Source organism: Tympanuchus pallidicinctus, unplaced genomic scaffold (assembly GCF_026119805.1).
Source record: "Tympanuchus pallidicinctus isolate F22 unplaced genomic scaffold, pur_lepc_1.0 scaffold49, whole genome shotgun sequence".
Lineage (NCBI taxonomy): Eukaryota > Metazoa > Chordata > Aves > Galliformes > Phasianidae > Tympanuchus > Tympanuchus pallidicinctus.
This window is the reverse complement of record NW_026294768.1, coordinates 474,085-486,667: the sequence shown is the minus strand read 5'-3', so window position 1 is coordinate 486,667 and position 12,583 is coordinate 474,085. Positions and strand designations below refer to the sequence as shown.

Here is a 12,583-nt window from a genome sequence, read left to right as displayed (position 1 = left end):
AACTACTCTTGATAATAAATGGCTCTTAAAACTCCGCTTTCCTCTGTTTCACCAGCCGAACAGCTTCAGCTGCATTAATTAGAAAAATGCAATTAGAAATGCAAGCCACATTCCACTTGTGTTTTTCTATCAGTGAGTTGGATACTTTTCTTTGAGACGACAGGGAGAGAAGTAACCTAGTGGTTTTGAGTGCTCAGCCCTTGTATGGTCAGCTTGGGTACTGACAAAGATGAAAAAATCTAGGTCAAAACACCACTGAGTCAAAATAACTTTGTGAGGAAAATGCTTTCATGGACATAAGCTTCTGGAATGAAGCTATTCTGGGGAAACTATAATGGCACAAGCAATCTCCTACCGTCTGATCTGAGTGGGATTTTCTCTCTAGGTGACTACATTTTTCCTATAATGTCATTCTCCTTCCCATCTATAGCTTGAGATTTTGTTGCCAAATCCTGAAAAGAGCATTAAATTTTCAGCATTAGGAATTTCCTTTGAATGGAAAATGCTTTTCTTATGAATGAACATGCCTTGGACTGCAGTGAAGGCAAAACAGACATTGCAGTAAAGCCGTAAATGCTCGAATCTAATCTAAAGCAGACTCCAACTTAGCCTCTAAGCTAAGGCACTATGTAAACGAGCTATAGGACATAACAAGCAGGTCTGAGAGCTGTGTAGTGAGTGCTTGATATAGCTAAGCTGGCACATGATAAAACAAAGCATTCAGTTTCCAGTGCCCACTTGGGAAAAGCATCTGCAATTGGACTTTCACAAAGCGTTTGAGATAACAGGAGGCAACTTTTTGAAGTATGACGCCAATGGTGTTCAAACAGCATGAGAGCCTGAAAGCTCAGCCCAAGGTTGGGAGCTGATAACGCAGAACAAGGGGGTTAGTGTCTCAGCAAGTCATGGGGAAGGTGAAACAAGCGAAAGTGCTGTGGGTCAGGTAGAAGTGTGTCTGCTTACTTATCAGAGTTAATTCTTCATAGCAGCTTGCTGTTTCAGTCTGTATTGCAGATAAAGGCTTGTGCTGTCCTTAAATTATCTTTTTGTGTGCGTGAAAGGATGGTCTGTTTTGCAGGCAGAAAGCTTCTTTCCCTATCTTTCTCTATTTTTCCTACAGATAATGTCTTTTTATTCAAGTCATGTTTTATAGCAACTCCTAGAATATGCGAAATCAGGGAGCTGATTTCAGAGCTTGTGTCAAACTCTGGTTAGCCTGAAAAGCACAGGTAGTACATCTACCGTGCTACAGGTTGAGTATTCTTTGAGTTAAGCTGACTACAGTGAATCTTTCTGTCTGAAACTGTTTATATCTTCTATCATATAACTTAATGGGAGTGGGTAGACAGAAAGGTGATGGGTTGATGGTTGGACTGGATGATCTTAGTGGTCTTTTCCAGACTTAATGATTCTATGATTCCAAGATTAAAGTTAAGCATGCTATACTGTAGTATCAAAACACTATAAAAGATCCTGGTATTGTCACTCTGTGGTGTAATGCAAAGAAATCTGCTAGAGAATTCTGCATGAAAGCCTGTTTGTATTATAATGAGAATTGGACTGGCTTGTGGCATTGTTTGCAGCCTGTTGAAATTTTAATGCGACACTGGGAGTAGATGTGGAATGTACATATTTGTAAATTCACAGCAGAAAAATTCTTAACAGCTGTGGGAATAGCGCTGAAATGAATCAGTGGATTTCAGAATGATTTTAATTCAAAATCCTTCCTTTATTCAAAATGACATCTTATTTCTTTTTAGTGCATCCAGAGCAGGAGTGGCCTGTTGTGTCGTTCTGGCATGTGTAGGGTATCTGTGCTCTGATTTCTGCATAAGTCGCAAAGAAGAACCTTTTTCTTGGTGAGAATCCAATTTAAGAAAGGAAAGTGTGAGCTGATAAGAGTAAGGCTGTTACAAGGAGCAGTTACGTAGAGGAGGATCGTTGCTCAGCTGACCACACTGGGTCTGTTTGGGAAAAGAGAAGTACTAAGGAACGTATCCTGATCATGAAAACCCTTGATTTCTTACTGCTCATCATTGCTTTCCCTCAGAAAGCAGGGATTTGCATAATGTGTAGTTGTCAGCTAGATGTGAACGATAGGTGCAGGCAGATGACTTACTAACTCATCCAGATGGAAGCAAATGTGTCTTTTGTAAGTCAGATGGCATGGTGTGCTGTAAGCCAATTTTATGAAAAATGGTAAACTCCCACTCATAGAAACATTCCTCTCCTCTGGCACAAGCTGAAGCCCATTATAGAAATATGTTCCTCCAAATGTCCTGTTGGTCAAGAAGCTAATCAGCTTGTGGCTGGCCACGTCTGTGTGATGATCTGAGCGATATATGAAACTGTCACTGAGAAAATTAACTCCAAGTATTTTATGGTGGTGCAGAAGGCGAAGCTAGAGTGTAATTAACAGGGAATGAAGAGGAGACTACTTCTCAAAATTGTGCATTTTAATAAGATACACACAAGTATGAATGCGAGGTTTTGGAATGTGGTTTTTCTCAAAGCAGCCAAGGTCTAAGATTTGAGGAATCTATGAAGCTTATGAAATAAAGTGGTTGATCGATTATTGTCTCAAGGCCAGATTATGATAGAGATTGTGATAGAAAGAGGAAGTTGTAACCAGCAGTATGTCTTCTGATTAAAGGAAGTACTGGATGCATCCCTCTTGAAGATATGTGCTGGTTGCTCTTTTTTGTCTTCTACTTAAAATGACAAATACATGAGATTTTTTTTTTTCCTCAGGAATAACCAAGAGGGAAACAAATATGCACTGAATATATATAGGTTGCTCTGAAAGTACCATCTTCTATTTATTTCCATGGAAATTACAACAGATACAAAGAGCACAATCACACTGTTTGATAGAGCAAATTCTCAGCTACAAAACATGATTTTTCAACATTGCCACTACCATGAGCTATGCATTTTTGCCAGTGATGAACAAGAGCCTGCATGGCCTCTTCATGGAGGAATTTAATGACACACCATTGCTCCACGTGCACTTCCACGTCAGACGCCGTTGTGTCAGACTGCCACCCTGCTGCCGTCTGTCACACAGCAACAAAATGTAATTTTGGTGATATTGGCGGGAAGGTTCAACCTCTGGAATAGCAAGTGAGGGCATTCCTCCTCCTTCTCAGCCTGCCCTACACCTCTGCAGCCCTGCATACAACCACCTCACACCAGCTGTTCCCCAGGGGACTGCGATGCCAAATTCAAAAACGAAAAAAACCAACCATCTTTCATGTTATCATCATGTGTGGTCTATTGTGTAACAGCAGAAAGGACAAGCCTGGTGAAATAGAAGCTGATCCCAAGCTTGCTGCTCGTAATAATTTACTGCATGCTTCATATTAAATTCCTTCCATTTGATTTGGAAGAATCTGTGCCACATGAAACAATATTTTGTTCCTAAGTGCAGTTATTTGTAACTAAGTGTAGTTCAGTTGTTGTTTCATAGGTGTACAGGAGGATGTAGCCTTTTTCCTACTACCGCCTTTAACTGAGTTTGTATTACTAGAAAATTTCAAAGTAAACGTAAAGTGTCAAAGTAATTGGCCACATATTTTTTTCTGTCTATTTTTTTTTTTCATACCTTAGGGACAAATACTGCATATCTAAAGCTCATCCAAATAATTAACTCCAGTTCCTTTTGCTGGGTACTTGTAGGCAGTACTTCAAATGTTTTTTTAAATCCCAGACTCAGAGAATTCTTTGCACAAATCTCTTCACATTCGGTGTTCAGGAAATCTGTATTTCCTCTGAGTGTTTTACTGAAGATGTATCCCTCAAAGGAGGCAAGGAATCCTTACAGGTCTGTCAGTTAGGTGCTTATGGTGTTAAGTGCTGAATATTGTGCTGAAGTAGCACGAAATTGGGAAAAATAAATATTTTCCTTGTTTTTTTTTTTGTTTATGCCTATGCAATTTTTACAGTTTCTCATAAATTAGTTCCTTTGGCTTTGCCCACTCACCTTCTTTTATAAATGCACTATAGTTGCTATAACTATAGCTACTTTTACAACTCACCAAAGAGCAATGCAAACACAGATTAAGAATAAAAGTTCCCAATGAAGTGTAGCATCAAGTGTTTCTCATGCAAGCTGCTGCCAAAAGTAATTCTGAAGCTCTTTTGTCAGCAAATGCTTCACAGCGTGATAAAATGAAATCATTTAAGGCAGGCAGTCACAGACTGTAAAGGATATCACATGTAACACAATGACATTTCAAGAGGCTTCAGAAGCTCTGTAAGTGCAACCTGTATCTGAGTCAAAGCATTGTGTCTCAAACTTACAGATGTACGTTTCAAAATTTTGCTTCCGTGTGACATTCACTCCCTTTGGCATCCTTCGAAATCATAAATCCATAAAAATCAAAAGTTTAAATATTGTCAATACAAATATAAATGTAGAGATGTGCCTGGAAGGACTCTTAAGGTCCCAATTCCTTTTAGAAACTCCATCATCAAGTTGAGGAGAGGCTGGAATGATTTTTCCTTCTTCTGGTGGAGATAACTCAATGCTGAATACTGCCAGAAATAAAACAGCAGAAATCACAAACGCAATGCTGGCTTTAATACTTTGCTTAGCTCACTGTACATAATTCTCAGGCCCCATTCATCTCAGCTACTTTGTATTATTTGGATGCGCAACGTTCTGAGCAAAACAACAGAGAAAGGAATGAGAAACCTAATGAGGGTGTATGGGAACTGCTGAGTCACGGCCTGAATCTCTGATTGATCACCTGAGGCGAGCCATGAGTCAGCCAGAGGAGCACAGGTGAAGGCAATTCACCTGTGCTGCCAGAAGGGATGGAGCCTGGCTGCACCCCTCCTAGACCCGTTTAAGAGCTGGCTACCAGTGAGGAAGGATCTCTTCTGGAGATTGCCTCTACTGGTGTTTTGTAGTGAGCCCAGCATAAGGGTAAGCCTTCCATTTATTCTCTCTTGTTATCATAGTCTACTTTGCCTTAACTCTCTTGTTTATTTTGTGATTATAGCAACCTTATATTCTTTGATTATACGCTTGGCGAGCCAGGCAGGCCAAATATATTAAAATTTACATCATGTCTTTTCTCTGGAATTTCTATAAAGGGGTCAAGGGGGAGGACAATACTCCTCTAGAGAAAATGATTCCAGGGCAGATCCTAGGATTTGAGGGATCCCCCTATTAAGAGTTAGCAGTTACCATTGAAAAATGGGGTTCCTTACACGTTATGGGCAATATCTCCCCATACTGCATGGTGAATCTCCCCATATCGCATGACAAATTACTTTCAAGGACTTAGCAAGGATGTGCTCATCACTAAAGAAAGATGTCTGGCTGCCTCCACAGTGGCATGGCCACTATTAAGTGCCTTAAATCATGCAGATATAAGAAATAATACTTTAGAAAATGAAAACCAACTCTTAAAAGACTGTATTGAAAAACTGGAGCATGAACTTGGCGTATTAACAGGGAAAAAGCCAATTCTCCATCTTCCCATAGGCCAAATTAGTAACATTTCAATAAACGATCACCAAACAATGAGAGAGAAAGAGAGAGAGAAAGAGAGAGAGAGAGAGAACAACTCCAGAAGATCCTAGGCCCAGTTACGTATCACAGTGATGCACCAAAAGAAATACTGGTTGCTACACCAGAGAAGAGTCCCATTCAGGAGGGAAAATATCCTATCCCTGAAGATGCCTGGTACACAGATGGGTCCAGCTAGGGCAACCCGAGCAAGTGGAGTGCAATAGCATACAATCCTTCCACTGAGACAATCTGGTTCGATGAGGCGGACGGCCAGAGCAGCCAATGGGCAGAACTGCAAGCCGTGTGGATGGTTATAACCAAGGAACCCAGTGATGGTATCCTGAACATCTGCGCAGATAGCTGGGCTGTGTACCAGGGGCTCACTCTTTGGATTGCACAGTGGATGGACTATCCACGCCTGATCAATCTGCGGCAAAGACATGTGGTTATATATATGGAATATGGTCAAACACAGGACTGTATGTGTCTACCATGTTTCTGGTCATCAGCCCCTACAGTCACCGGGAAACAATGAAGCCGACACACAGGCCCGAGTTCGATGGATTGAGAATTCACCATCTGAGAACATCGCCCGCTGGTTACATCAGAAGCTACGGCATGCTGGACAAAAGACAATGTGGACAGCTGCTGAAGCATGGAGACTGCCCATACAACTATCTGATATCATCCAGGCATGCCAAGATTGCAACGCTTGCTCCAAGATGGGACTGAGATCGTTGTCCGAAACAACAGCCCATCTTGCTAGGGGACACAGTCCTCTCCAGTGATGGCAGGTCGATTACATCGGGCCCCTTCCTAGTTCTGAAGGGGCAAGATATGCCCTGACCTGTGTCGACACTGCAAGTGGGCTACTGCAGGTCTATCCAGTACCGAAAGCAAACCAGGCAGATACCTTCATGGCACTCACTAAACTGATGTCTGCCTACAGGACACCTCGAGTCATCAAGAGTGACCAAGGGACTCATTTTACTGGTGCAACGATACAGCGCTGGGCAGAAGGAGAATAACATCGAATGGCGATTCCACCTGCCATATAATCCAATGGAGGCAGGCCTCATCGAACATTATGATGGTATTCTTAAGGCTGCCCTGAAGACAGATTCCCAGTCCCTGCAGGGGTGGACAAAAAGACTGTATGAAACCCTGCAGGACCTGAATGAAAGACCTCGAGATGGCAGACCCAGTGCCCTGAGAATGTTGCAGACGACATGGGCCATCCCGCTTAGAATCCAAATTACGGGCACTGATCATCAGGTAAGACTCCAAATTGGTAATGAAAATAATCTTCTGCTCCCTGTCCCTGAGAACTTAGATCCGGGTACCCATAAAATAAAATGGCCCTTGAAGGTGTGGGTAGGACCCAAGTGGTGTGGCCTACTTGCACCTTGGGGGAGACTATTGGAGGTGGGAGGCTCAGTAGTCCCTCCAGTAATAGGTACATGGCCTACTGATATTGTGGTCAACACTCCAATCTTTGTTGCTAAAGGGACCCCCATCGTGTCCCTGTGGCAGATCAGGACACCTCCTTTAGTGCCTGATATCGTTATGCAGCTGCAGACATCCGGCCAGAAGGTGTGGTACAGGCGGCCAGGATGTGCCCCAGTACAGGCGGAAGTGTTGACCTAGGATAGAAATACGGCCTGTATCTTGCCCTGGAGAGCAGACCTTCCCCTCCTGGTACCTGTGAAACATCTGTATTACTCCCCGTGAGTCTGTGAGCCTTCAGGACCACTGGGAGGAACAAAATGCCATCAAGCATTCCAGTGTTGCTGTCAAATCATGTACAACACCCGGTGATGGTCTGCATGGGACTGATGGAACATAGAACGGACCTGCACCTCAGGACCTCATGCTTCCAGTCACATCATCGAGCACTGGTCCATAGAAGAATATGGACATCCACTGATCATCATGTGTCATAAGATAATATGTTGGCAGATCATATTTGGTGGCAGGCTTTAATTTTAACAGTCTTTAAACCAGAAGCTGTTTAGCTCAGCTCTAGATTCAGGCACTTAAATTTAGGCAATCAAATGTAGTTGCTGTAGATGCCTTAAATTTGGAGGCTCCTCAGTTGTGGAGTCAGACATTAGCACCGCTGAGAGAATCTGGACCATCTTTAAGCTGTGGGTGGTTCCTCACTGAGTGGCTGACACTCATTCAAAATGCAGCAGCATCTCTTGGCAACTCAGATGGCCAAAGAGATATTTACCTCCTAGCCCTACTTATCTTGGCAGCAAATCTGGAAATATTTAGAAGTGTACAAATAGGAAATGAAAGCTAGTTTGTAATGCTTGTGCTTGAAACAGGTTATTTTATATTAAATGTTTGACAGCTTTTAAGCCTCATTTATTTTTCACTTAACTTTTCTCTCAGAGTCATGAAAATAATTAGTGGCACCTGAAATGCTTATTTTTAAATTTCCAATGTATTCAAAAACAATTGTTTGGGAATCTTACAAATACTGAGAGAACTCAATTGATTACACTCAGTTTCTTTTAGATACCTGTGCTGAGCAATCTGAAAGCTGTATTTCAGTTGTCTCCTGTCCAAACACTCCATCACTGGCCACCTTCACTGATTCAAATTGATCTTAGAGCCGTCAACATCTGTGATGAACTTTTCTCCCAGAGAGTCGACCTTTGCTTCTGGATACATGTAGCTCAGAAAATCATCAACAGAGGAATGGAAATGTAAGGCAACTGAGCTGCAGCCTCCATGAGACATCATGGAATTACTTTTGATTTGAAGAGTTCAAATCTCTTTAATGATTTTTTTTTTTTAATGTGAACATTTTCCTTGAAATAATAGCTCAACACTGCTCAGTTTGCATTATTTTGGCAGCAGCATGAAATGTGTATCAACAGTAGTAGAAGCAATATATGTCATCCGAGAGTAACTGACAGCAGTAGCCAATTAGCTTTCTAAGAAAGTGCAACTTTTTTACACCGGCAATGGAACAAGAACTACAAGCAGCCATGGAAAGCACAGAGCCATAGCTATCGCAGCTATAAGCTGTATTACAGCTATGTTGTCATGAGACTTTAAGCAGCATCACACTGACCAGGGTGACACATGTCCAACGTTCCCACTCACTTGCTTACTCCTTGGTCCATACTGCAGCTCTGGAAGTCACCAGAAGCACGTGCACATGCAGAACACCAGACGTATTTAGACTGAGGGTGGAAGAGACCACTCTCACCAGTGGCAGATGGGCTACACAGCTAAGGGTGGAACTAGGCTACAAGTTCACGTCTCTCACAGCTATCCTGTGCTACTAGTCAGATTTAGTGGGTTTACAGCCTTCCAGAAGCACAAAGCAACTGTCAGCCATGCTTAATTAGACAGGTTTGCAGATATTTGGCCTCACTAGAACATCACAAAGACACAGGACAAATTCAAAGATAGCCTCATCGATAGTATTTCTCACACTGGAGAAGAGTAAAGAGGTTGTGGATGCTCCATCCCTGGAGGTATTCACGGCCAGGCTGGATGTGACTCTGGGCAGCCTGGTCTGGTGGTTGGTGACCCTGCACACAGCAGGGGCATTGAAGCTAGGTGATCATTGTCCCTTCCAACCCAGGCTACTCTATGATTCTATGATTCTATGATACATTTCATTCACATACAAAGGTCACATGCCTTGCTGTACTTTGCAGAAAAGCATCATGAAGAAAAAGCACAGGTCCCACTGTTGGCCCAGGAGCAGCATGTAGTTATTACGGTAACCCCATGAGATGTACCTGGATGTTCTGGCACAGTTCTGATTGCTTCTTAAGCACAGATCAAGAGCCTACAAGGACAGCTCTACAACTCTCTGGAGAGGCTCTTACACCAGTGTGCATTGCATGCAAAACTGAGGACAGGGAGTGGTATGAGGGTATTTTTTCCCGAAGGCCCAGTCCAAAACTGACACACAAGTTGTTTAAAGGCACTTCTGTCTACAGATTCTGAAGACTCAGGGCCTATGTCAATGAGAAGGATGCGCATAACAAAATCCACATAGCTGTCATGGCTGTAATATCTGCCTGTTCCTCTGGAAGCTGGGTAATTTTCTCAGCACAGAAATACTAAGCTTTCAACCTCCATCCACTGCACCTTTATGATCTGTTGATTCATAAACCTGCCACTACAACTTACTTCCATAAACTCAGCCTGAAATTTCTTCAGTGTAATCACGTCTGACTATTAACTCACAAATTTTCCTGATCGTTTGAAGATGGCAGCAGCTGCACGTCCTCAACATAGGACAGCAAAATATAAAAACAATCCTCTCTATTCTTGCACACAGTATCTGTTAACTTGCTGCATGGGATCAGATACAAACTCTGCAGCAGAAAAAAAAGAAATGTGTGTTCGGTCTGTTTGGTAAATAAACCCAGAGCTCAGAGCATGGCTGTGTCACAGGGGCAGGGTTATGAGTCAACAGATCATAATGTTTCAGGGAACAAAAATGCCAAGCTTGATGATTATCTGATGAGAAAATTACTTACGGAGGGGAATTTAAATCTGCTTTAAGTGAATGCTTAAGCAAGGAAGTTTTTATTTCATTTTCCATAAATGCCTATGGGAGAAAAAAAGAAAAAAAAAAAAGTTTACCTGCAGAAAGAGAAAACAAAAGAGATTAGAAGATATATATATATATATATTTTCCTGGAATTGCAAATTAAGAACCAGAAGATCTCTCGGTACAGACTTTTATTAGTTTATTTCCTTCAGTATCTGACCATGTCCTACTTGAAGACACACAGTAGGAAAATATTTAAAAAAAAAAGGAGTTCACATACACTTACACAATCTATTCAGAGACCGTAACAGAAGAAATCAAACTATCATTTTCTTTCTGTAATTTCTAAATGCAAGTTTTGTATTCACAGTAGGAAACAGAGCAAGAGAGAATACTGACAATCACAAGGTGGAAAATGAGATGCAAAGATTCACCATTGGTAATACAAGAATACTGGGAAATTTTTAAATGGTTTTCAGTGTTGCAATTCATGGAGGAAAAGCAAAAGCGGCCCAGTGCCTCTCCTGGAGACTGTGCTCTGTTACTTACTCATGTAACTTGTTCCCTCTGTATGTCATGTGTAAAGAGAAATGAATCTTTCTTCTTGCTCCATAGGCCTACAGATCGTTTTGCCCACAGTTCCACATCAGGGAGACATACAGGCTTTTCTCTTGTGACAATATTCAATTTTCATCCTTCTTTCCGCCGCAAGGCAGTGAGTTGAGGCCAGGCTCCTCTTCTCTTGCAGCAGGCAGCACAACAAAACCTCAAGACTTTGTGTCCAATCCTCAAGCACTAAGGTGGCTCAGCCTGCAGCACTGCCTGCCAATAGACCAGGAAGGAGCCTCACTGAGGTGAGAGAGTCACAGAATTATTGAGATTGCAGAAGAACAAAAAGATCATCAGCCCATCACACGGTGCCCACTAACCATGTCCCTCACAGCCACGTCTACAAGGCTTTTGAACACATGCAAATGGTGACTGCCATGTCTCACCACACTTTTGGAGAAGAAATGTTTCCTGATATCTAACCTGAACCTCCCCTGGAGCACACAGAATCACAGAATCACAGAATCACCCGGGTTGGAAGGGACCTCAAGGATCATGTAGTTCCAACCCCCCTGCCTAGCAGGGCCACCAAACGTACACATTCAGATCAGGTTGCCCAGGACCCTGTCCAACCTGGCCTTGAACACGTCCAAGGATGGGGCATCCACAACCTCCCTGGGCAGCCTGGAGGCCATTCTTTGTCATCCCATCACTGTCACCTGGAGGAAGAGGATGACCCCCACCTCACTACAGCCTCCTTTCAGGCAGTTGTAGAGAGCAATGAGGTCTCCCCTGAGCCTCCCCTTCTCCAGAATAAACAATCCCAGTTCCTTTGGCTGCCTCCCTTCCCTCTGGATTTGTGCACCAGGCCCCCTCACCAATTCTGTTGCCCTTCTCTGGGCACACTCCAAGGCCTTAATATCTTGCAGCATTGGACTGAAAACTGAAAACAGTATTCAAGGTGTGGACTCACCAGAGCTGAGTACAGAGGGATGATTTCCTCCCCGCTTCCGCTGGCAGCAGTACTTCTTGGCCACCTGGGCACACCACTGCTTTGTGTTCAGCTATCAGCTAACACCTCCAGATCCTTTTCCTCTGCACAGCTTTCCAGGCACACTGAAGACACACTCTTTGGACACACAAGCAGAAAGACAAAGCTCAAAGCATAAACACAGAATAAAACTCACCAAGTTAGTTTTGTCCAGCAAACAGGATAAGAATTTCAGACTGTAAAAGATGACAAAGCTGTTTTCTTGTAAAAAGACATTACAAAGCTACAGATTGGCATTAAAAGGTTAGACATACCGTTTCACAGACCCTACAGAAGTAGGACTTTCAAAAATAACGTGACCCATTGGCAGCTTTTCAAAAATGGGAACTCTGACTCGTCACAAGTTAACTATTTCATTTCTCCATGGTCACTGTTTGTTCTGTTTTTTTTTCTCAACGGATAATCTGATAGAGGGGCCTGGCATCAACAAGGCAGAAGAGATAAACTTTGTAACAGCTGCCTTAAACAATCTCTGTCATCACAAAAAAAGAAAAAAAAAAAAGTAAAAAAAAAGTAAAAAAAAAGGGACTTCATTTTTTTTTTCTTCTTTACTCAGACTTTCTTTGCTCTCAATACTTTGGCCAAAGATGAAGCCTGCAATAATGAATATCCAGGGTGACTCTTCTCAGCACTCCCTAAGGCTTTCCTCGCATCCCCTAGATGCTTATTTCTGACTGTATTTATTAACTGCCTTCAAAGAACCTCCACAAACCTCCCTTCTCAGCAGGATCTAAAGTCTTTTATGCAGCTTCTACAGTGCACTGATGAAATCTAATTCAAGACTGTCTTCAACAGTTTGTGCAAGCAGTTTTGGTTCACAAATTTCCTCACCAGTTTTGAAACTTCAGCAGTAACTTTGGTTTTATTCAGGATGAACTCATAATTAGTTCCCTCCTGGTTCTTTTTGCCTCTCACTTCCAGGCAGAAAAAAGTC

General features: G+C 42.4%; 1 long non-coding RNA gene across 1 annotated transcript; it reads right to left on the bottom strand.

Annotated features, from left to right (window-relative positions):
- Positions 1 to 10,261: 10,261 nt before the first annotated feature.
- Positions 10,262 to 11,929, bottom strand: LOC128090680 (uncharacterized). Its single transcript, XR_008211056.1, has 4 exons — positions 11,904 to 11,929; positions 11,786 to 11,825; positions 11,572 to 11,714; positions 10,262 to 10,898 (listed from the first exon to the last, which is right to left on the bottom strand). It is a non-coding gene; the product is annotated as an uncharacterized LOC128090680 (long non-coding RNA).
- Between the last annotated feature and the right edge of the window lie 654 nt (positions 11,930 to 12,583).